Here is a 24,797-nt window from a genome sequence, read left to right as displayed (position 1 = left end):
AATCCCTCAAAATCTAGCTCAAATCCGAGCTCCCAAGCTTAAGTTTTGATAAAAATGGCTAAACCTTCGATTTTGAAATCTTATATCTACCCAGGTAATTCATTCTTAGTGAACGCGAGTCTACTATCACGAACGCGAGGCTACTATCGCGAACGCGATGCACAAAAGTCCTGCTGGCCAAATTCCTCTTTTGTGAATGCGAGGTCCACTCACGAACGTGTAGCTTACAAGAGTAGACCCTACGTGAACGCGAGGACCATGTCGCGAACATGAAGACCAACGGGTCTTTAACTTCGCGAACACGGGACATCATCGCGAACGCGAAGCACACTCCAGCTGCTTCACCCAGATGCTCTACGTGAATGCGAGACCCCCTCGCGAACGTGATGAAGGTTTTCTCTGCAACATAACAACAGAAAATCTGCAATCTTTCCAAGTCCAAAAATGGTTCGTTGAGCATCCGAAACACACCCGAGGCCTCTGGGACCTCAACCAATCCTAAGACATCATTCAAACTTGTTCCAACTCTTGGAACACTCAAAATAACATCAAAACACCTATTTTTCATCGGATTCAAGCCTAAGAATTCCAAAAACTCTAAAAATACGCTTTCGATCAGAAAGTCTATCAAACCTCGTCCAAATGACCTGAAATTTTGCACACACGTCACATTCAACACTATGGAGCTACTCCAACTTCCGGAATTCCATTGCGACCCTCGGATCAAAATCTCACTATCGGACCGAAAATTTCAAAAATTCAACTTTCGGCGTTTCAAGCCTAAATTAGCTACGGACCTCCAAAACACAATCCGAACATGCCCCTAAGCCCAAAATCACCCAACGAAGCTAACGGAACCATCGGATTTCCATTCTGAGGCTGTCTTCATACTGTTCCGTCTACGATCAACTCTCCAACACTTAAGCTCTCATTTAGGTACTAAGTGTCCCAAAACTCTCCGAAACTCAAAACTGAACATCCCGGCAAATTAAAATAGCAGAAATAAACTCAGAAAAAGCAGTGAATAGGGGATCGGAATGTTAATTCTTAAGACGACCGGTCGGGTCGTCACAACATACTTACTCACGCTACTTGTAGTTTACAATACTTCAAAATCTATTAAATACAATCTATTCATATGATATACCCAGTTAATTCACAAAAAAGTCTCATGAATTTCTCCCAATTTTCTTAACTTTATCTTTCAAAGTCTTAATCCTATTCCAAAATTATATCTACTCAGCCCTATAAGAATAATGTATATAAAATTCCATTGTCTGTACTAGATTAAAAGTAACTTGAATTTTGTTATTTCTTCTCTTAGTTAACGAAGTAATAGCTAATAGTGTGCTAAGTATTAAGTAAAAGAATCAGATTACCATAGAAAAGTTTTATAATTCAATTACCTAGCTGGTCCCCCTTTTTCTGTAAATCTCTTTGCTAGAATAGAGTAAACCCATTTTATGGTTGCTTTTGATCGCCTCTGTCTGTTTTGCTTCTGCCGAGTAAAGTTGTTTCCCCCCTTATTCTTTTGTTTCTATTAGTGTAGGGCTTTGCCCCTATTTCATCTTTCATTGTATTTTTTTTTGTTTATTAGTTTTTTTTTATAAATTACTTAATTACCCTATTTTTTTTTCTAATGAGGAGTATTACACAACAACTCTGTTTCTTCAACTTCGAATAACCAATTAGCGATCTACACCTTCGTCCATAGCACAATGCTATCTTGATACTAGAATGGTAGTTGTTATTTTAAGAAAACTAAATGAGAAGTATGTGATCATCCCAATTACCTTTAAAATCAATGACATATTCTCAAGTCTCTGAATAGTGCGCTCTACCTGGCTATCTTTCTGAGGATGAAAAAAAGTGCTAAGGTTCACTCTTGTGCCTAACCCTTTCTGAAAGCACTTCTAAAAGTTTGTTGTAAACTGAGCACCACGATCTTATTTATGGACAACGAAACTCAAGCAATCGAACGATTTATTGAATGTACAACTTGGCATAATCTTCTGCTGAATTTGTGGTCTTTACTGGCAAGAAGTGCGCTGATTTGGTAAGTCAATATATAATCACCCAATCAAATCATGCTTGCAAAATGAGTGAGATAATCCTATTATAAAGTCCATATTTGCCATCTCCACTCAAGAATAAGTGTATTTTATGGTAAAACACTAGGCTTTATGCTGCTCGACTTTCACTTGCTGATAATTTGGACACTTGGCCACAAAGTTCGCGACGTTATTTTTCATGTTGTTCCACTAATAAATCTCCTTGAGCATGATACATCTTTGGGAAACCTGGGTGGATAGAATACCTGGAATTATGGGCTTCTAACATGATCCTCCCTCTCTAAGTCCATCAATGTTTGGAACATACAATCCGTCTTGGTATCTTAAAGTACCATCATCTCCCTTTTGTTAAAAATCCATCGTCTTATGCTTGTGAATCCCCTCTTTCAGTTGCAACAAGTAGGGATCATCAAATTGTTTCTCCTTCACTTCAGCTACTAAGGAGAAAACAAGTCCTATTCTGGAAAATAACTCCACCATCTTCGGAGTTCGAAAGTCGAACTACTAGCTTGGCTAATTGGTGAACTTCTTTCACCATAGTTCTATTTTCTTGTTTGCCTCAATCATGAGCTACACTTCCCATACTTGATTATCTTTTAAGGTACTTCTTGAAAACACTTATAGTATTGTTGTGAGCTAAGTCTTGGACCAGTAATCCGAAGATTAGAGTCTCGTGCAATGGCACTATCCTCGTGATACATAACATGGCATGATTTTATAAAAACAATTATATCTCATGCTAACTCTGCGGATTTAACATCTCCAATTAGACTTACTGACGATCTTCATATATCCTGAATTCCAGGACTGCTAAACAAAGGTAATTTCATGATATTTTCAAATGAATCATTTTCTCGATAAGAATTCACCGGAAAACGAAACCCTTAGTTGCATCCAATCGGGTTCCTACAAAGAGGGGCAAGCTAGAAACTTAATAGTAGAGCCAGTAGTGATTGAGGGAATGGTGTTGGATGTAAATGCCACATCTTCCATGCCTGCTAATCCAGGGGCCTCTACTCCTGGAAAGGTTATCTTTTCATTGGGTGGTGTGGCAAGGAATGTTGTTGATTGCATCTCAAAGCTTGAAGCAAGACCATTCATGATAAGCACTATTGGATTTGACGTGGCAGGAAATTTGCTACTGGGACATTGGGAATCTACTGGATTATCCACAGAAGGTATTAAGAGAAATCGCAATATTGAGATTGTTGTTGTTTGCTATATCTTTGATGAGAAAGGTGGAGTGGTAGCTGGCGTAGTTAGGGTAGAATCAATTGAAAAGTTTCTCACACCAAGGTAAATTGAAAAGTTCAAGTGCAAAATAAGTTCTGCTCCAATATTGATGGTGGATGCAAATTTGACTTCTTCTTCTCTTGAAGCATCTTGTCAAATGACTGCCCAATTTAATACTCCAGTCTGGTTTGAGCCTTTATCAGTCGCCAAATCTAGAAGAGTCGCTTCAGTTATCCAGTATGTAAGTTTTGCATCACCTAATGAAGATGAACTTAATACCATGGCAAATGCCATATCCGGTAAAGACATATTTCATCTAATTCGAAAAGATCATGGTACTATAAAGCTGTCCACGGAATCTTTGTTCCAAATGCTTAAACCTGCAATATGGCTTTTGCTAGACAAAGGTGTTAAGGTAGTTGTTGTAACGCTTGGATCACATGGGGTATTCTTATGCTCCTGTGACGACCCGGTCAGTCGTCTTATGAGTTACCTCTCTGTTTTCCCCCATTTCAACTTTTTTACGCTTCGTTATCCGTGTTTTATGTGATCAGGTTGATTAGTTTGAGTTCATAGAGGATTTTGGTAAGAAATAAGACACTTAGTCTCTTTTAAGAAGGCTTAAGTTGTAAAAGTCAACTGGATGTTGACTTATGTGTTAGAAGGCTCGGATGTGAATTTCGATGGTTCGGTTAGCTTCGGGAGGTGATTTGTGACTTAGAAGCGCGATCGGAATGGGTTTTAGAGTTGTAAAGAAGATTTAGGCTTGAATTGGCGAAGTTGATAGTTTAGCGATTTCCGATTGATAGGCGAGATTTCGATATAGGGGTCCAAAGGAATTCTGAGAGTTGCAGTAGCTTCGTTGTGTCATTTGGGATGTGTGTACAAAATTATAGGTCATTCGGGTGAGATTTGATAGACTTTTGATCGAACGCGTAATTTAAGAGTTTTTGGAGTTCTTAGGCTTGAATCCCATGTTAAATTGGTGATTTGATGTTTTTGTGAGTGTCCCGAGGTTTTGAACAAGTTTGAACGATGTCATGGGATGCGTTGGTACAATTGGTTTGAATTCCAGGAGTTCCGAGTAGGTTCCGGGATGTCTTAGGCCAAAATCATAGCTAGCAGGTCCAGAAGGGTTGCAGGCCTCGGAACCCACCCGCGCGGACCGCACAAAAAGAAGTGCGGCCGCGGTATGTGTTGTGCGCGGACCGCACTTCGTGGTGGTTTTATGCGGGCCGCGGTGGTTTTGTGCGGACCGAGGTGGTTTTGTGCGGACCGCGGAGGTGGAAACCTGTGGGGGTACTCTATAAATACGAGGTTTTGGGTTTTATTTGATATTTTGACCTAGAGAGCTCGGATTTTGGCGATTTTTCGAAGGTTTTTCAAGAAATTTATCAGGGTAAGTGATTCTAACTTAGATTTGGCTAGAGTAAATGAATCTATTATTGAATTCGTCATTTAATTCGTGATTTGGGATGGAATTTGGGAAGAAAATTGTGAAATCTTTCAAAAAATATAAAATGATGTTTTGAAGGATCAAATGGTATCGGAATTGAATAATTTTCATATGGTTAGACTCGTGAGAGTATAAGGATTCTAGTTTTGTGAATTTTGTCAAATACCGAAATGTGGGCCCGAGGGTCGGGTTTGACCAAATTCTGGAATTTTGTGGTAATTCGATTGTTTTCGCTTGGGCTTTGTTCCCTTAGCTTATTGTGACGTATTCGTTCTAATTTTGGATAGATTCGATGCGCATGGAGGCCGATTCAAGGGGCAAAGGCATCGCAAGTTAGAGATTTAGCCGGTTCGAGGTGAGTAATGATTGTAAATGATGTCCTGAAGGTTTGAAACCCTGGATTTGCACATCGTAGTGCTATATTAAGGTGAGACACGCGCTGGATGATGAGCGTGGAGTCTCTTACTACTGGGGATTGAGACTTGGTCCATTCCGACTGATGATTTTATCGCGTATTTGACTGAAACTTATTTTTTATCATCATGATTTGGGCTAATTGCCATATTTGGGCTTCGTGCCCACTATTTGAACCCTTCGGGGATTTTGACTGATTTTCCTCACTATACTTGTTAAAAATCATATCCTCAATCATGTTTCTATCTGTTTTAAACGATTCGAGCTGGTTTTATCATACTATTCCTAAATGAGAGGAATTTGTGGGCTGAGATCCCTATCTTCTGTTATTGTGCCCGAGAGGCTGTGAAGTTAATGATTGAGAGGGGTTGAGAACCAATGGTGAGGATATTATATATGTTATGGATCGGGCTGCACGCCGTAGCAATATAGCGCTTGGGCTGTAGGAGCCCCTCCGGAGTCTGCACACCCCTAGTGAGCGTAGTCGACTATCTATATGGATCGGGCTACACGCCACAGCAATGTACGGATCGGGCTGCACGCCGCAGCGGTTATTCTTATTGTTGTTATTATGAGAGATATATGGGTCGAGAGCTGAGAATGAGCACTAAGTGATGAGAGTGAGCCCGAGGAACTGATACTGTTCTGAGTGATTGATACTGTGCCCGAGGGGCAGATTTCTACTCGTTATTTACCTGCTAAATTACCTGTTTTACCTGATTTAAGGAGATTTCACTTGACTTCTTCATTGATTTACTGCTTTACGTGATTTTTACTGCTTTGATATAGAATTGCTTTGTGCCTTACATGTTTTCATGCTTTTAGCCATTATTTATAATTATTACTCACTAGGTCGGAGTAATCACATTACTTACTACACCGTGTGTGCAGATTCAGCCATCGCTGAGTCCGCTCCTGAGTGCTGATCTTCCCGTTCGGGTAGTGTTTTGAAGATCACGAGGTAGTTGTTGGCGTCCGCAGCCTCGTGCCTCCCTTATCTTATCATTTTATTGTTCTTAGAACTATTGTATCGGGTTTAGTGATTAGTAGACTGTATCAGGATTTTTCTTAGTTGCTCATGACTTGTGACACCCCGATTTGGGTTGTATCGGGATGGTTTTTACTGAGGTTATCGTTAATTCCGCAAATTATGGATATTATATCATGTTTTAGAACTATTTATGATATTTAACTATTTTAAAGAGGTGTTTTGTTTGGTCTGGCTGGCCTTGTCTTCACGAGAGGCGCCATCACAATCGCGGTTTGGGAATTGGGTCGTGACAAGTTAGTATCAAAGGCTAGGTTACATAGGTCTCACGAGTCATGAGCGGGTTTAGTAGAGTCTCGCGGATCGGTACGGAGACGTCTGTATTTATCCTCGAGAGGCTATAGAACCTTTTAGGAAAAACTTCATACTCTTGAAATTCTTGTCGTGCGACCTTGTTGATCCGAGAAGTAAACTTCTATTATTCTATTCTCTACAAATGGTGAGGACACGAGCTACCGGACGAGGTGGACGACTACCAGTGCCACCCACTGAGGCCACCAGAGGTCGTGGTCGTGGTCGTGGCAGAGGCAGAGCAGCGAGGGCAGCACCTGTTGATCCACCAGCTGCCCCAGCTCCAGATCAGGCTCCAGTAGCACTAGTTCAGGCACCAATTGTGCCCATCGTGATCCTGGGTCTACAGGAGGCCTTGGCACAGATCTTGACAGTTTGCAGTGGCCTGGCTCAGGCAGTTTCAGCTGCCACAACAGCAGCTACTTCACAGGCCGGGGGAGGCAGTCAGACCCCCGCTACTCGCACCCTTGAGCAGGTAATGCAGGGACTACAGACACTGAGGGCACCTCCAGCCCAGCCGGTTGCACCAGCTCAAGAGTTTATTGTACAAGTTATGCCAAAGGATGTGTAGTGTCGTCTTGAGAGGTTTGGTAGGCTCCTGCCTCCGTCATTCAGTGGTGCTGAGGGCGAGGATGCCCAGGGTTTTCTTGACAAGTGTCAGTGGATGCTCCATACAGCAGGGATTCTTGAGACTAGTGCTGTGGCATTTACTACCTTTCAATTTTCTAGGGCTCCCTTCACTTGGTGGGAGGCGTATGAGAGGCGTAGGCCTGTGGAAGCAGCGCCCCTCACTTGCCAGCAGTTCTCTACTCTCTTTTTGAAGAAGTATGTACCGCAGTCGGGAGGAGAGGAGTTGCGTAGACAGTTTGAGTGGTTGAGACAGGGGGATATGACTGTGTCACAGTATGAGTCGAGGATTTCTGAGTTGGCTCGTCATGCCGTCTGGATAGTTCCGATAGATCGTGAGAGGATCAGGAGATTTGTTGATGGCCTTAACTATCATCTCTGTATTCTAATGACCCGAGAGAGGTTGTTGGGTGCTACGTTCGAGGAGGTGGTTGATACCGCTCGCGAGATTGAAACAGTTCGCCGTCAGGATCGAGAGGAGAAGGAGGCCAAGAGGCCTTGAGGATCGGGCAGTTATAGTGGTGCTCCTTTGAGGGGCCAGTTCCAGCATGGTAGAGGTCGTTCTTTCAGGCCTGCTCAGTCAGCCCATCCAGAGTATCGCGGGCATCTTCGGGTCATGGTCATTATGGATCTTAGCAAGGCTAGTCATCACTTAGTTCCCTACTAGCCCAGAGCTCGTCACGTGCCCCATCAGTCCAGGGTTCTTCCATGCCAGGTCCTTCTACTGGTCATTTCGGTGCCAGGGGTTCCCTTTAGTCCCCATCTCCAGCACTGGGTAGTTGTTATGAGTGCGAAGAGTTTGGACATATAAGGAGGCAGTGCCCTCGACTTCGTGATGGTCAGCTTCAGCAGAGGGGTCAGCCCTCGACTTTTGCTCCATTCGATCAGGGGTCTCCCCAGAGGGGGAGGTCGATCAGGCGGTGGCCAGGCTCGTTTCTATGCACTTCCAAGCAAGCCAGATGCCAATGCTTCAGATGTTGTCATTACAGGTATTGTTTCAGTCTGCCACAGATATGCCTCCGTATTATTTGATCCTGGTTCCACCTTTTCCTATGTATCGTCATACTTTGCTTGTTATTTGGGTACGCCCCATGAGTTTCTTGCTTTACCTGTTCATATATCTACCCCGGTGGGCGATACTATGGTTGTAGACCGTGTGTACTAGTCATGTTGGGTGACTATTGGGAGTCTGGAGACCCTAATGGATCTATTGCTATTGATCATGGTGGTTTTTGATGTCATTTTGGGCATGGATTGGCTATCTCCATGTTGTGTTATTCTAGACTGTCATGCTAAGACAGTCACTTTGGCTATGCCGGGTGTACCGCGGATCGAGTGGCGTGGTGTGACTGATTATATTCCTAGTAGAGTAATATCTTTCTTGAAGGCCCAACGTATGGTTGGGAAGGGTTGCCTTTCATATCTAGCGTTTGTGAGGGATGTTGGAGCTGAGACTCCTAGTATTTATTCTATTCCAGTTGTGAGGGATTTTCCTGATATTTTTCTTGCAGACCTGTCGGGCATGCCACCGGATAGGGATATTGATTTTGGTTTTGACCTGGTGCCGGACACTCAGCCCATTTTTATTCCGCCGTATCGTATGGCACCAGCGGAGTTGAAGGAATTGAAAGAACAGCTTCAGGAACTCCTAGATAAGGGGTTCATTCGGCCTAGTGTGTCACCTTGGGGTGCGCCAGCCCTATTTGTGAAGAAGAAGGATGGCACCATGAGGATGTGCATTGATTACAGGAAATTGAACAAGGTAACAATTAAGAACAAGTCCTTTGCCTCGCATTGATAATTTGTTTGACCAGTTTCAGGGAGCGAGAGTATTCTCCAAGATTGATCTCTGTTCGGGCTACCACCAGTTGAAGATCACGGATTCAGATATTCTTAAGACTGCTTTCAGGACCAGATATGGTCATTATGAGTTTCCTGTTATGTCCTTCGGGCTGACCAATGCCCCATCAGCGTTCATGCATTTGATGAACAGTGTATTTTGGTCTTATCTAGATTCGTCCGTTATTGTATTCATTGATGATATTCTGGTGTACTCGCGTAATCAGGAGGAGCACGCGGAGCATTTGCGAGTTGTATTGCAGATATTGATGGAGGAGAAGCTTTATGCAAAATTCTCCAAGTGTGAGTTTTGGCTCAGTTCAGTGGCTTTTTTGGGACACGTGATGTCCAGCGAGGGTATTAAGGTTGATCCAAAGAAGATAGAGGCAGTTCAGAGTTGGCCTAGACCATCCTCAACCACAGAGATTCGTAGTTTTCTTGGGTTGGCATGCTATTATCGCCGGTTTGTTCAGGGATTCTCATCGATCGCATCGCCCTTGACCAAGTTGACTTAGAAGGGTACTTCATTTGTATGGTCGGACGAGTGTGAGGAAAGCTTTCAGAAGCTCAAAATAGCTTTGACCATAACTCCAGTATTGGTTTTGCCATCAGCTTCAGGATCATATACTGTCTATTGTGATTCTTCGAGAGTTGGGATTGGTTGTGTATTGATGCAGGAGGGTAGAGTTATTGCTTATGCTTCTCGTCAGTTGAAGCCCCATAAGAAGAACTACCCCGTTCATAATTTGGAGTTGGATGCTATAGTTCATGCATTGAAGATTTGGAGGCAACTTGTATGGCGTATCTTGTGGGGTATTTACTGATCATCACAGTCTTCAGCATTTGTTCAAGCAAAGGGATCTTAATTTGAGGCAGCGAAGATGGTTAGAGTTGCTTAAGGATTATGATATCACCATATTGTACCATCTGGGAAAGGCCAATATAGTGGTCGATGCTTTGAGCCGAAAGACAGTGAGTATAGGGAGTTTGGCATATATTCCAGTCGGGGAGAGACTCATTGCAGTTGATGTTCAGGACTTGGCCAATCGGTTTGTGAGATTAGATATTTCGGAGCCCAGTCGGGTGTTAGCTTGCGTGGTTTCTCGGTCTTCCTTATTTGAGCGCATCAGAGAGCGCCAGTATGATGATCCACATTTGCTTGTCCTTAAGGATAGAGTTCAGCATGATGATGCCAGGGATGTGACCATCGGTGATGATGGGGTGTTGAGGATGCAGGGTCGGATTTGCGTGCCCAATGTAGATGGGCTTAGAGAGTTGATTCTGGAGGAGACCCATAGCTCGCGGTATTCTATTCATCCGGGTGCCGCGAAGATGTACCAGGATTTGAGGCAGCACTATTGGTGGAGAAGAATAAAGAAAGATATTGTGGGATTTGTAGCTCGGTGTGTCAATTGTCAACAGGTGAAATATGAGCATTAGAGACCAGGTGGCTTGCTTCAGCAGATGGTTATTCCCGAGTGGAAGTGGGAGAGGATTACTATGGACTTTGTTGTTGGACTCCCACGGACTTTGAAGAAGTTTGATGCTATTTGGGTGATTGTGGACCGGCTGACCAAGTCCACGCACTTTATTCCGGTGTGTACTACCTATTCTTCAGAGCGGTTGGCAGGGATTTATATCCGGGAGATTGTTCGGTTGCACGGTATTCCGGTTTCCATCATCTCAGATAGAGGTACTCAGTTTACTTTGTAGTTTTGGAGAGCCGTGCAAAGAGAGTTGGGTACTCAGGTGGAGTTAAGCACAACATTTCATCCTCAGACGGACGAGCAGTCCGAGCGTGCTATTCAAATATTGGAGGACATGTTGCGTGCTTGTGTATGGATTTTGGAGGTTCATGGGATAGATTTCTACCGCTTGTAGAGTTTGCCTACAATAACAGCTACCAGTCGAGTATTCAGATAGCTCCGTATGAGGCTTTGTATGGGAGGCGGTGTAGATCTCCAGTTGGTTGGTTCGAGCCCGGCAAGACTAGACTATTGGGGACAGATTTGGTTCAGGATGTCTTAGAGAAGGTGAAGGTGATTCAGGAGAGGCTTCGTACAGCTTAGTCGCGTCAGAAGAGTTATGCAGATCGGAAGGTTCGAGATGTGTCCTACATGGTTGGTGAGAAGGTCTTGCTGAAGGTTTCGCCTTATGAGATTTGGAAAGAAAGGGAAGTTGAGTCCGCGGTTCATTGGGCCTTTTGAGGTGCTTCAGAGGATCGGGGAGGTGGCTTATGAGCTTGCTTTGCCACCAGCTTGTCTAGCGTGCATCCGGTATTTCATGTTTATATGCTCCGAAAGTTTATTGGGGACCCGTCTCATGTTTTAGACTTCAGCACGGTTCAGTTGGATGATGATTTATCCTTTGATGTGGAGCCAGTAGCTATTTTGGGTCGTCAGGTTCGGAAGCTGAGGTCAAAGGATATAGCTTCAATGAAAGTGTAGTGGAGAGGTCGGCCCGTGGAGGAGGCTACCTGGGAGACCGAGCGGGATATGCGGAGCAGATATCCTCACCTATTCGAGGCTTCAGGTATGTTCTTGACTCGTTCGAGGATGAACGTTTGTTTAAGTTGGGGAGGATGTGACGACCCGGCCAGTCGTCTCATGAGTTACTGCTTCGTTTTCCACTATTTCAGCTTCTTTATGCTTCGTTATCCATGTTTTATATGATCGGGTTGATTAGTTTGAGTTCGGAGAGGATTTTGGTAAGAAATGCGACACTTAGTCTCTTTTAAGAAGGCTTAAGTTGGAAAAGTCAACCGAATATTGACTTGTGTGTTAGAGGGCTCGGATGTGAGTTCTTATGGTTCGGTTAGCTTCGGGAGGTGATTTGTAACTTAGGAGCGCGATCGGAATGGGTTTTGGAGTTTTAAAGAAGATTTAGGCTTGAATTGGCGAAGTTGATAGTTTGGCGATTTCCGGTTGATAGGCGAGATTTTGATATACGGGTCGGAAAGGAATTCCGAGAGTTGCAGTAGCTTTGTTGTGTCATTTGGGATGTGTGTACAAAATTTCAGGTTATTCGGGTGAGATTTGATAGACTTTTGATCGAACGCATAATTTAAGAGTTCTTGGAGTTCTTAGGTTTGAATCCCATGTTAAATTGGTGATTTGATGTTGTTGTGAGCGTCCCGAGGTTTTGAACAAGTTTGAACGATGTCATGGGATGTGTTGGTACAATTGGTTTGAATTCCTGGAGTTTCGGGTAGGTTCCGGGATGTTTTAGGCCAAAATCATAGCTATAGCAGGTCCAGAAGGGTTGCAGGCCTCAGAACCCACCTGCGCGGACCGCACAAAAAGAAGTGTGGCCGCGGTATGTGTTGAGCGGACCGCACAAAATGAAGTGCGGCCGCGGTGGTTTTGTGCGGCCCACGGTGGTTTTGTGCGGCCCGCGGTGGTGGAAACCTGTGGGGGTACTCTATAAATACGAGGTTTTGTTTTTTTTTTATATTTTGACCTAGAGAGCTCGGATTTTGGCGATTTTTGAAGGTTTTTCAAAAAATTCATCGGGGTATGTGATTCTAACTCAGATTTGGCTAGAGTATATGAATCTATCATTGAATTCATCATTTAATTCGTGATTTGGGATGGAATTTGGGAAGAAAATTGTGAAATCTTTCAAAAATGTAAAATGATGTTTTGAAGGACCAAATGGTATTAGAATTGAATAATTTTATATGGTTAGACTCATGGGAGTATAAGGATTCTAGTTTTGTGAATTTTGTCAAATTCCGAGATGTGGGCCCCGGGGCCGGGTTTGACCAAATTCTGGAATTTTATGGTAATTCGATTGTTTTCGCTTGGGCTTTGTTCCCTTAGCATATTGTGATGTATTCGTTCTGATTTTAGATAGATTCGACGCGCGTGGAGGCCGATTCGAGGGGCAAAGGCGTCGCGAGTTAGAGATTTAGCCGGTTCGAGGTGAGTAATGATTGTAAATGATGTCCTAAGGGTTTGAAACCCCAGATTTGCACATCGTAATGCTATATTGAGGTGAGACACGCGCAGGATGATGAGCGTGGAGTCTTTTACTACTGGGGATTGAGACTTGGTCCGTCCCGACTGATGATTTTACCGCGTATTTGACTGAAACTTATTTATTATCATCATAATTTGGGCTAATTGCCATATTTGGGCTTCGTGCCCACTATTTGAACCCTTCGGGGATTTTGACTGATTTTCCTCACTATACTTGTAAAAAATCATATCCTCAGTCATGTTTCTATCTGTTTTAAACGATTCGAGCTGGTTTTATCATACTATTCCTAAATGAGAGGAATTTGTGGGCTGACATCCCTATCTTCTTTTATTGTGCCCGAGAGGCTGTGAGGTTAATGACTAAGAGGGGTTGAGAACCCAATGGTGAGGATATTATATATGTTATGGATCAGGCTGCACGCCGTAGCAATACTTATATGGATCGGGCTGCACGCCGCAACAATATAGCGCTTGGGCTGTAGGAGCCCCTCCGAAGTCTGCACACCCCCAGTGAGCGTAGTTGACTATCTATATGGATCGGGCTGCATGCCGCAGCGATGTACGGATCGGGTTGCATGCCGCAGTGGTTATTCTTATTGCTGTTATTATGAGAGATATATGGGTCGAGAGTTGAGAATGAGCACTAAGTGATGAGAGTGAGCCCGAGGAGCTGATACTGTTCTGAGTGATTGATATTGTGCCCGAGGGGCAGATTTCTACTCGTTATTTACCTGCTAAATTACCTGTTTTATCTGATTTAAGGAGATTTCACTTGACTTCTTCACTGATTTACTGCTTTACGTAATTTTTACTGCTTTGGTATAGAATTGCTTTGTGCCTTACGTGTTTTCATGCTTTCAGCCATTATTTATAATTATTATTCACTGGGCCGGAGTACTCACATTACTCCTTGCACCGTATGTGCATATTCAGGCATCGCTGAGTCCGCTCCTGAGTGCTGATCTTCTCGTCCAGGCAGTGTTTCGGAGATCACGACGTAGCTGTTGGCATCCGCAACCCCTGTGCCTCTCTTATCTTATCATTTTATTGTTCTTAGAACTATTGTATCGGGTTTAGTGATTAGTAGACTATAACAAGATTTCTCTTAGTTGCTCATGACTTGTGACACCCCGGTTTGGGCTGTGTTGGGATGGTTCTTACTGAGATTATCGTTAATTTCGTTGGATATTATATCATGCTTTAGAACTATTTATGATATTTAACTGTTTTAAAGAGGTGTTCTGTTTGGTCTGGCTGGCCTTGTCTTCATGAGAGGCGCCATCATGACCGGGCTCGGGAATTGGGTCGTGACAGCTCCAATTCAAAGTCCAATCTTGAGAAACTTGCTTTCAAGGAAAACCAACCTCCTCACTTCAGTAAACAGTTATATAAGGAATCAGCTTTTTAGGGCTTCAAAGTGTGGCCGATCTCAAATCTTGTTGTTGTCCATTTTCCTGCACTTTCTGCATCAGTAGTGAAGCTTACAGGTGTTGGATATTGCTTAGTTGGTGGGACAATAGCTTCTTTGTGTGTTGGTTTAGATGTTATGAAAGTGTAGCAGTTGGGATTGCAGCTCACTACTAGAAATTTGGTAAAAAGCGACCACATATAGCGACCAACGTTGGTCGCTTATCTCAATATACAGACCAAAACGCATCCAAACAGGCTTGGTAGCTATATTGGTGGTCCTTTTACCTTAGCGACCAACTTTGGTCGCTAAGGTAAAATGACCAAATGTTCACTGTAAATAAAATACCGACCAACTTTGATCGGTACAATATTTTAATAATATAAATTTAGCGACCAACGTTGGTCTGTATATTTAAATTACGATATTTTTTAAATTATTATATATCAAAAATTAGCGACCAATGTTGGTCTGTAAATTAAAATGTATATTATTTAAAAATAATATATTTAACAATCTGGGTTCATAAGAGACCAACTTTGGTCGCTTATTTTTAATTTTTTTAATTTTTTTTTATACATAAGCGACCAACCTTGATCACTAATTTTCAGGATATTTTTTTTAATAAAATCTGGGTTCATTAGCGACCAATCTTGGTCGCTAATTGCCAGAATTTTTTTTTAATAGGTAAGCGACCAACTTTGATCGCTTTTCTAGGTAATAATTTTGTCATAAAATGCCTATTTTGGCAGCTACACCACCTACCAGCATACCAGAATCCCTAAATAACAATATAATTCAATTCATAAACTACAATTTCAATACCAAAATCTCCATAACAACCCAACAACAACAACAACACAATTCAAAAAACACATTAAAACCAACAAATTAAAGTTCAATAGAACTAACAAATTAAACTAAGAAAACTAAGTTAACGCTTATTACACCTAGTTCAAAACAAGTTCTATTTGTCTAGTTCAAAGTATATAAAAGTCAAGGAGTATTTTGTACAACATCATTATCATCACCGTCTGATGAATTTTCATCAACAAGACGGTATACAGAAGGGTCTACTTGTCGAGGACCGGAAGAACGATCACGGAGAGGACGGGAGGAACGAGCACAAGGAGGACGGAAGGAACGCTCACGTTCAAGTCGAACCTCTGGCGATGACTCAGGAGACCGGGGAATCGAAAAACCTCTAGAGGCTAGGAGAGTTTTGAGCTGCTCTTGCATGCCATGGTACTGAGCTTGCATGCCAATGTACTGAGCATCTCTAAGCTTTTCTCTTTCCTTGGCCGCTTCTGGCTCGGATGTGAGCTTTGTCACAGTCTCCCGCATAGCGGAGAGGGTCTCCCCATCTCCTAAAATTACAATTTATAAACTACAAGTCCAATTCATAAACTAAAATTCCAATATATAAACTAAAAGTCCAATTCATATCCTAAAAGTTCAATTCATATCCTAAAATTTTAATTTATAAACTAAAAGTTCAATTCATAAACTAAAAGTCCAATTCATATCCTAAAATACTCAATTTATAAACTAAAAGTTCAATTCATAAACTAAAAGTTCAATTCATATCCAAAAAGTTCAATTCATACACTAAAATTTCAATTCATATCCAAAAGGTTCAATTCATAAAATTTTAATTTATAAACTAAAAGTTCAATTCATAAACTAAAAGTCCAATTCATATCCTAAAATACTCAATTTATAAACTAAAAGTTCAATTCATAAACTAAAAGTTCAATTCATACACTAAAATTTCAATTCATATCCAAAAAGTTCAATTCATATCCTAAAATTTCAATTTTTATAGTTAATTAATTTCATATCCTGAAATTTCAATTCATATCCTAAACTTTCAATTTACAAACTAAAAGTTCAATTTATAAACTAAAAGTTCAATTCATAAACTAAAAGTTCAATTCATATCCAAAAAGTTCAATTCATACACTAAAATTTCAATTCATATCCAAAAGGTTCAATTCATAAACTAAAAGTCCAATTCATATCTTAAAATACTAATTCATATCTTAAAATACTCAATTTATAAACTAAAAGTTTAATTCATATCCTAAAATTTTAATTTATAAAATAAAAGTTCAATTTATAAACTAAAAGTTCAATTCATATCCTAAAGGTTCAATTCATATCCTAAACCCTAGATTCTAACTAAACTATCAAGACAATACATAGTATAATTCAAATCTAACTAAACTAAATTCAACACTAATTAAACTAATTAGTTAATAAAATTAATTAAAACAAAACCTAAACCCTAATCCTCAATAAAATACAATGTTCAAAGTATTGAAACATTAATTGAAACAATAAACTACAATATTGAAATAATTGAAACAAAAACTAGAAATAACAAAGATTCAAGGTTATAATTCAAACCTAGGTTTTTTTTAGGTGGAGAAGGGGGGAAAGGGGAAGCGGACTTCGGGTTCTTTTAGGAATTGATAGACTTGTCAAGATCCTAATTAGTATATATAATTTTTCATCAAATATATCTGTGTGTAAATTGATTCATCGACTTATAACCTACTCAGATGCATCATTGAATATTAAAAACAAAACGTCTCGACGTATATTAATTAATCTGTTATAATTGATTCATCGACTTATAATCTAGTAATAAATGAATGTAATTCATTAACTCTGTTATAATAAAAATAATGAATATAGTATTATAAATTGAGTATTTTATTATATATATATATATATAATAAAACACGCTTCGTTGTACTACTTTAACTACATATATATATAATGTTAGAGTATATTTTAGTGTATTCATCCCTTGTATTACAAAAGTGTTAACGGATTACATTTATATTATTTAGATAGTAAATATAAAAGTAATTTTTATTTTTGACCAATGTTGACCTGAAAATAGACCAACTTTGGTCGCTAATTATCCAGAATTAAAAATTAGCGACCAAAGATTTATTTATATTTTATAAAATATTTTAAATAATAAAATAATTATTAAACGTTATAACTGGGTCCCAACTTTGGTCGCCAATGTTAAATATTATTTATTTATATTTTATAAAATATTTTAAATAATAATATAATTATTAAAACGTTATAACTGGGTCCCACATTAGCGATCAAAGTTGGTCGCTAATTTCAATATTTCTTTGACCAAGCAAGTCTGACCAGCCCGGTCAACATGTTGACCACTTTACCGACCAAAAAGCGACCAACCTTGATCGGTAAATTATTTAAAATAATTATTTAATAATTTTCTCCACATTAGCGACGAACTTTGGTCGCTTTTTTTGACCAGCCAACTTTGGTCGCAAATTTTGGGCGGTAATTCTCAGATATCTAGTAGTGGCTGCTAAAGTTGCTGTTGAAGTAGAAAGCAATGTCCCTGCAGAATTGTTTGGCCAGACTAACAGATGATGCAAGGTCTGTATACTCGGGTGCTACAATGCTTCTGTCTCAATCCAAGTTGTAGTTCACCAAAGTTTGTGAATTATATTGTTGTAATCTTATCACATGTTCGTGCTGTAATCTGAATGAAATAACAAATCTTTGGATTTGTGCCCTGATCACTTCTCTCTTTTTTTTCTACCTCTGGATTACTTTGAAAATTTATACTCAATTAAAGCAGATCTAACTTTCCAAAAAAAAAAAAGAAGGTAATTTCATGGTTGCTGCCGTTTATGGTAGTCATTGTAACTTGGCCTACTGCAAACTTGGAGATAAAAGGTGGACATGCATTGACAAAGGTAGGATGGGATACGATGATGCCATTTTTCATGCGCAGAAGTTATATGTTGTGACATTCAGTAGTCACTTGTGTTTGAGTTGTTTGCTCTTCCAAAACTTGTCGAAACCATAGAACCACCCCAACAAGAAGGGTATCCGCAAAGACGCTACTTGGGCTGCTCCAGGTTCAACGACATTTGAGCAGGACTGGGGAAGGTAAAAGTTATCGTTATCGGGCAAGCTTCTTCAACTTATATATTTATGTACCCAGCAGTCGTAGTTGGAGTAAAGTGGAAAACATAGGTGAAAAGGTGCTATATTTGGAACTAAATACATCAATTTCAATAGCATCTACTCATCTTCGTGGATATAAGGGGAAGCATATTATTTTACAGATATAGTAGAAGTACACAGTCCTTGCCATGATGTGAAATTGACAAATGCTGGTTGTGGCCAACACCAATTTGGTACATACACAATCCTGAAGATTTCATTGAGCAGTAGTCCTGGACCTTTGACAAGGACTAAGGTGGAATGATAAAGCTTGTTTTTTTTCTTCACGCAATTAGTTTCATATAGTTCAGTTTTACTCTTCTTATGTATAGTTATTGTTTCGTTTCCGTTATTATAGAAACCAATTTGTTATATAAATCCCATTCTAAACACTTAAATGTTAATTTTTCAATCATGTACGCTTCACTCCCCCCCCCCCCCCACACACACCCATGTACATATTACTTGCTTAAGTTAAGACCTTTTGTATTTGACTCTTTTGTGAGCTGGACTTTGATAGACAACTTCGGACTGGAAGGTGATGATGCTCATCTCATTGAAGAAGTATTAGGCATGTGCCTAATAAGAGTTTTCTTTGGTTTGATAGCCAACCTTGTTGACTTGGTTTGGTTGGTAGCCAACCTTGTTGAATTAGTTTGGTTTGGTAGCCAACCTTGTTGAATTTCTTTGGTTTGGTAGCCAACTTTGTTGAATTGTGAAAAGTGTGTGTAAATTGTCAAATATTGTAGGCTTTAGAGGGTGAAGCTTTGGCTATAAAAGGAGAGCTTCAACTCTCATTTCTTCACACCAACAAAGAGAGAAAGAAAGAGTGAGGTTTCACAGACAAGGTATAAGAAAATAGTCTGTGAGGAAAATAGAGAGTGAGCGATATTGTAGTGAGGTGGGAATATCAAAAGAGGGTTATTTCTTTTGAGTGTTGTAGTGGTCTTTGGAGTATTTACCTCCGACCTACAAAGTGTAAAATTCCTTACTATAGTGATATCAGTTGCTCCTCTCGGGGTCGTGGTTTTTTCCCTTATTCAAAAGGGTTTTCCACGTAAAAATTTTGGTGTCATTGTTACTCTTTTATTCTTGTTAATTACCGTATCTCGGTGCTACATTATTATTCCGCTTTATTACCGTGAATATTATTTTGGTAAGGGGTTTATTCCCAACAACTGGTATCAGAGCACAGGTTCTGCTCGTTCACTGAAATACTATTCACTGTCGGTAGTACTATACTTGGTGAAAAATAAAAATGTCCGGAGTAAAGTACGAGGTAGCAAAATTCAACGGAGATAACGGTTTCTCAACATGGCAAAGAAGGATGAGAGATCTGCCCATCCAACAAGGATTACACAAGGTTCTAAATGTTGATTCCAAAAAGCCTGATACCATGAAAGCTGAGGATTGGGCTGACTTGGATGAAAGAGCTGCTAGTGCAATTATGTTGCACTTATCAGATGATGTGGTAAATAACATCATTGATGAAGACACTGCACGAGGAATTTGGACAAGGTTGGAAAGCCTATACATGTCCAAAACGCTGACAAATAAATTGTACCTGAAGAAGCAGTTATACGCCCTACACATGAGTGAAGGTACGAATTTTTTGTCACATTTAAATGTGTTTAACGGACTAATCACACAGCTTGCCAACCTCGGAGTGAAAATCGAGGAAGAAGATAAAGCCATCTTGCCATTGAACTCGTTGCCATCTTCGTACGATAATTTGGCAACAACCATCCTGCATGGTAAGACTACTATTGAGTTGAAAGATGTCACATCGGCTCTTCTACTCAATGAGAAGATGAGAAAGAAGCCTGAAAATCAAGGACAGGCTCTCATCACAGAAGGTAGAGGCAGGAGTTATCAAAGGAGTTCGAACAACTATGGTAGATCCGGAGCTCGTGGGAAGTCAAAGAACCGATCCAAATCAAGAGTCAGAAATTGCTACAACTGTAATCAACCAGGTCACTTCAAAAGAGATTGCCCAAATCCAAAGAAGGGCAAAGGTGAAACCAGTGGCTAGAAGAATGACGACAACACAGCCGCCATGGTGCAAAATAATGATAATGTTGTCCTCTTTATAAATGAGGAAGAGGAATGCATGCACCTGTCAGGTTCAGAGTCGGAATGGGTGGTTGACACAGCGACATCTCACCATGCCACACCGGTAAGAGATCTTTTTTGCAGATATGTAGCAGGTGATTTCGGCACAGTGAAAATGGGTAACACAAGTTACTCAAAGATTGCGGGGATTGGTGACATTTGTATCAAGACAAATGTCGGATGCACATTGGTTCTAAAGGATGTGCGGCATGTACCTGATTTACGGATGAACTTGATCTTGGGAATTGCTTTAGACCGAGATGGATACGAGAGCTATTTTGCAAATCAAAAGTGGAGACTCACTAAGGGATCATTGGTGATTGCAAAGGGAGTTGCTCGTGGCACGTTGTACAGGACAAATGCAGAAATATGCCAAGGTGAATTGAACGCGGCACAAGATGAGATTTCTGTAGATTTGTGGAACAAAAGAATGGGTCATATGAGCGAGAAGGGATTGCAGATTCTTGCCAAGAAATCACTCATTTCTTATGCCAAAGGTACAACGGTAAAACCTTGTGACTACTGTTTATTTGGTAAGCAGCATAGAGTCTCATTTCAGACATCGTCTGAAAGAAAATTGAATATACTTGATTTAGTATATTCTGATGTTTGCGGCCCAATGGAAATTGAATCAATGGGCGGTAACAAATATTTTGTTACTTTTATTGATGATGCTTCACGAAAATTATGGGTTTATATTTTGAAAACCAAAGATCAGGTGTTTCAAGTTTTCCAGAAGTTTCATGCTCTAGTAGAAAGGGAGACGGGTCGAAAGCTAAAGCGTCTCCGAAGTGACAATGGAGGTGAGTACACTTCAAGGGAATTTGAAGAGTATTGTTCAAGTCATGGGATCAGACATGAAAAGACAGTTCCTGGAACCCCACAGCACAATGGCGTAGCTGAGAGGATGAACCGCACCATTGTGGAGAAGGTGAGAAGCATGCTCAGAATGGCTAAACTGCCTAAGTCATTCTGGGGTGAAGCAGTTCAGACAGCCTGTTACCTGATCAATAGGAGTCCATCAGTTCCGTTGGCGTTTGAAATCCCAGAGAGAGTCTGGACCAACAAGGAGGTGTCCTACTCGCATCTGAAGGTGTTCGGTTGCAGAGCTTTTGCACATGTACCAAAAGAGAAGAGAACAAAGCTGGATGATAAATCTGTTCCCTGCATATTTATCGGATATGGAGATGAAGAGTTCGGGTACAGACTGTGGGATCCTGTAAAAAAGAAGGTCATCAGAAGCAGAGATGTAGTCTTCCGAGAAAGTGAAGTTGGAACTGCTGCTGATATGTCAGAAAAGGCGAAGAATGGTATAATTCCTAACTTTGTTACTATTCCTTCTACTTCTAACAATCCCACAAGTGCAGAAAGTACGACCGACGAGGTTGCCGAGCAGGGGGAGCAACCTGGTGAGGTTATTGAGCAGGGGGAGCAACTTGATGAAGGTGTCGAGGAAGTGGAGCACCCCACTCAGGGAGAAGAACAACCTCAACCTCTGAGGAGATCAGAGAGGCCAAGGGTAGAGTCACGCAGGTACCCTTCCACAGATTATGTCCTCATCAGTGATGAGGGGGAGCCAGAAAGTCTTAAGGAGGTGTTGTCCCATCCAGAAAAGAACCAGTGGATGAAAGCTATGCAAGAAGAGATGGAATCTCTACAGAAAAATGGCACATACAAGCTGGTTGAACTTCCAAAGGGTAAAAGACCACTCAAATGCAAATGGGTCTTTAAACTCAAGAAAGATGGAGATGGCAAGCTGGTCAGATACAAAGCTCGATTGGTGGTTAAAGGCTTCGAACAGAAGAAAGGAAAAGACAAGGGGTTGATAGCAAAGTTGAAAGGAGATCTGTCCAAGTCATTTGATATGAAGGACTTGGGCCCAGCATAACAAATTCTAGGGATGAAGATAGTTCGAGAGAGAACAAGTAGAAAGTTGTGGCTATCTCAGGAGAAGTACATTGAACGTGTACTAGAACGCTTCAACATGAAGAATGCTAAGCCAGTCAGCACACCTCTTGCTGGTCATCTAAAGTTGAGTAAGAAGATGTGTCCTACAACAGTGGAGGAGAAAGGGAACATGGCTAAAGTTCCTTATTCTTCAGCAGTCGGAAGCTTGATGTATGCAATGGTATGTACTAGACCTGATATTGCTCACGCAGTTGGTGTTGTCAGCAGGTTTCTTGAAAATCCTGGAAAGGAACATTGGGAAGCAGTCAAGTGGATACTCAGGTACCTAAGAGGTACCACGGGAGATTGTTTGTGCTTTGGAGGATCTGATCCAATCTTGAAGGGCTATACAGATGCTGATATGGCAGGTGACATTGACAACAGAAAATCTACTACTGGATATTTATTTACATTTTCAGGGGGAGCTATATCATGGCAGTCTAAGTTGCAGAAGTGCGTTGCACTTTCAACAACTGAAGCAGAGTACATTGCCGCTACAGAAACTGGCAAGGAGATGATATGGCTCAAGCGATTCCTTCAAGAGCTTGGATTGCATCAGAAGGAGTATGTCGTCTATTGTGACAGTCAAAGTGCAATAGACCTTAGCAAGAACTCTATGTACCATGCAAGGACCAAACACATTGATGTGAGATATCATTGGATTCGAGAAATGGTAGATGATGAATCTCTAAAAGTCTTGAAGATTTCTACAAGTGAGAATCCCGCAGATATGCTGACCAAGGTGGTACCAAGGAACAAGTTCGAGCTATGCAAAGAACTTGTCGGCATGCACTCAAACTAGAAGACAGTGCTACCTCCTCTAGATGAATGAGACTGGAGGGGGAGATTGATGATGTCCATCTCATTGAAGAAGTATTAGGCATATGCCTAATAAGAGTTTTCTTTGGTTTGGTAGCCAACCTTGTTGACTTGGTTTGGTTGGTAGCCAACCTTGTTGAATTAGTTTGGTTTGGTAGCCAACCTTGTTGAATTTCTTTGGTTTGGTAGCCAACTTTGTTGAATTGTGAAAAGTGTGTATAAATTGTCAAATATTGTAGGCTTTAGAGGGTGAAGCTTTGGCTATAAAAGGAGAGCTTCAACTCTCATTTCTTCACACCAACAAAGAGAGAAAGAAAGAGTGAGGTTTCACAGACAAGGTATAAGAAAATAGTCTGTGAGGAAAATAGAGAGTGAGCGATATTGTAGTGAGGTGGGAATATCAAAAGAGGGTTATTTCTTTTGAGTGTTGTAGTGGTCTTTGGAGTATTTACCTCCGACCTACAAAGTGTAAAATTCCTTACTATAGTGATATCAGTTGCTCCTCTCGGGGTCGTGGTTTTTTCCCTTATTCAGAAGGGTTTTCCACGTAAAAATTTTGGTGTCATTGTTACTCTTTTATTCTTGTTAATTACCGTATCTCGGTGCTACATTATTATTCCGCTTTATTACCATGAATATTATTTTGGTAAGGGGTTTATTCCCAACAGAAGGTTCTAATTATACTTCAGTGTGGGCCTTAGAACATTTTCCGGAGTGAGTAATTGAGTTGTCAGCAGATAATTGGCCAGCTAAAGTACTTGGTTCCAGGATATTAGCACTCTAATTTCATAGTACATTATTAGTTCTACATTTAATTCAGTTATATTTATGTATTTCTTGTACGACTTAATTTTTCTTCTTTCTTTGAACTGTTATTTCCTTTTCACATTTTTAAAGTGACAAATTTGATTTCTAACGCTTGAAGATAACAAAAAAAGTAAATTGTAAAATTCCATATGAAATGTTTATAAGCTATGAGGCAGCTAGGATCATTCACCGACTGTTGGCCCAAGTAAATGCTAGTTTTGAAGACTGACAAAGGAACTCATACATGAATAAGGTTCATCCTAGTGGAGCACAGATATGGATAGACTTAAGTATGTGAGATGCACATGAACGAGATAAACCTAACTTGCCAGAAGCAATATCTCTTGCATATTGGATAAGGAGAAGGACTCCTTACTCAAAGAGAATACGATTTGAGAAAGGGAAGGAGTTAGAGGTTGAGATCAACTAAAACTCTTCCACCAAGGAAGAGTAGCATCAGAATTCTAATCAATATCTATTTACTAACTCTATAAATATGAGTGTTGTTCTCTTTTACAGGTAACACACATAAGCAGAAGTTAAAAGTGAATTGAGAGCAAAATAGCAAGCAATTTTGCAAGCAATTTGTCTGTAATTCAAGCGTGCAAACCTGAAGCTACTTGAATCAGACAGAAGAACCAGTTCCAAGTGTCTGTCTTTTATTCTAGTTCAATTGTAGTAGGTGGTTTCATATTGTACCTTTCAGCTTTATCTAGAAGCAATTGTATTAGGTACT

At 40.6% G+C, this 24,797-nt stretch overlaps 1 pseudogene; it reads left to right on the top strand.

The window, feature by feature from the left end:
* The first annotated feature begins 2,936 nt into the window (after nt 1-2,936).
* Nucleotides 2,937-17,849, top strand: LOC107830335 (pseudouridine kinase-like; annotated as a pseudogene).
* The last annotated feature ends 6,948 nt before the right edge of the window (nt 17,850-24,797 follow it).

Source organism: Nicotiana tabacum, chromosome 3, assembly GCF_000715075.1.
Source record: "Nicotiana tabacum cultivar K326 chromosome 3, ASM71507v2, whole genome shotgun sequence".
Lineage (NCBI taxonomy): Eukaryota > Viridiplantae > Streptophyta > Magnoliopsida > Solanales > Solanaceae > Nicotiana > Nicotiana tabacum.
Note: the sequence above shows the minus strand (reverse complement) of the source record. Positions and strands in the feature narration are given on the sequence as shown.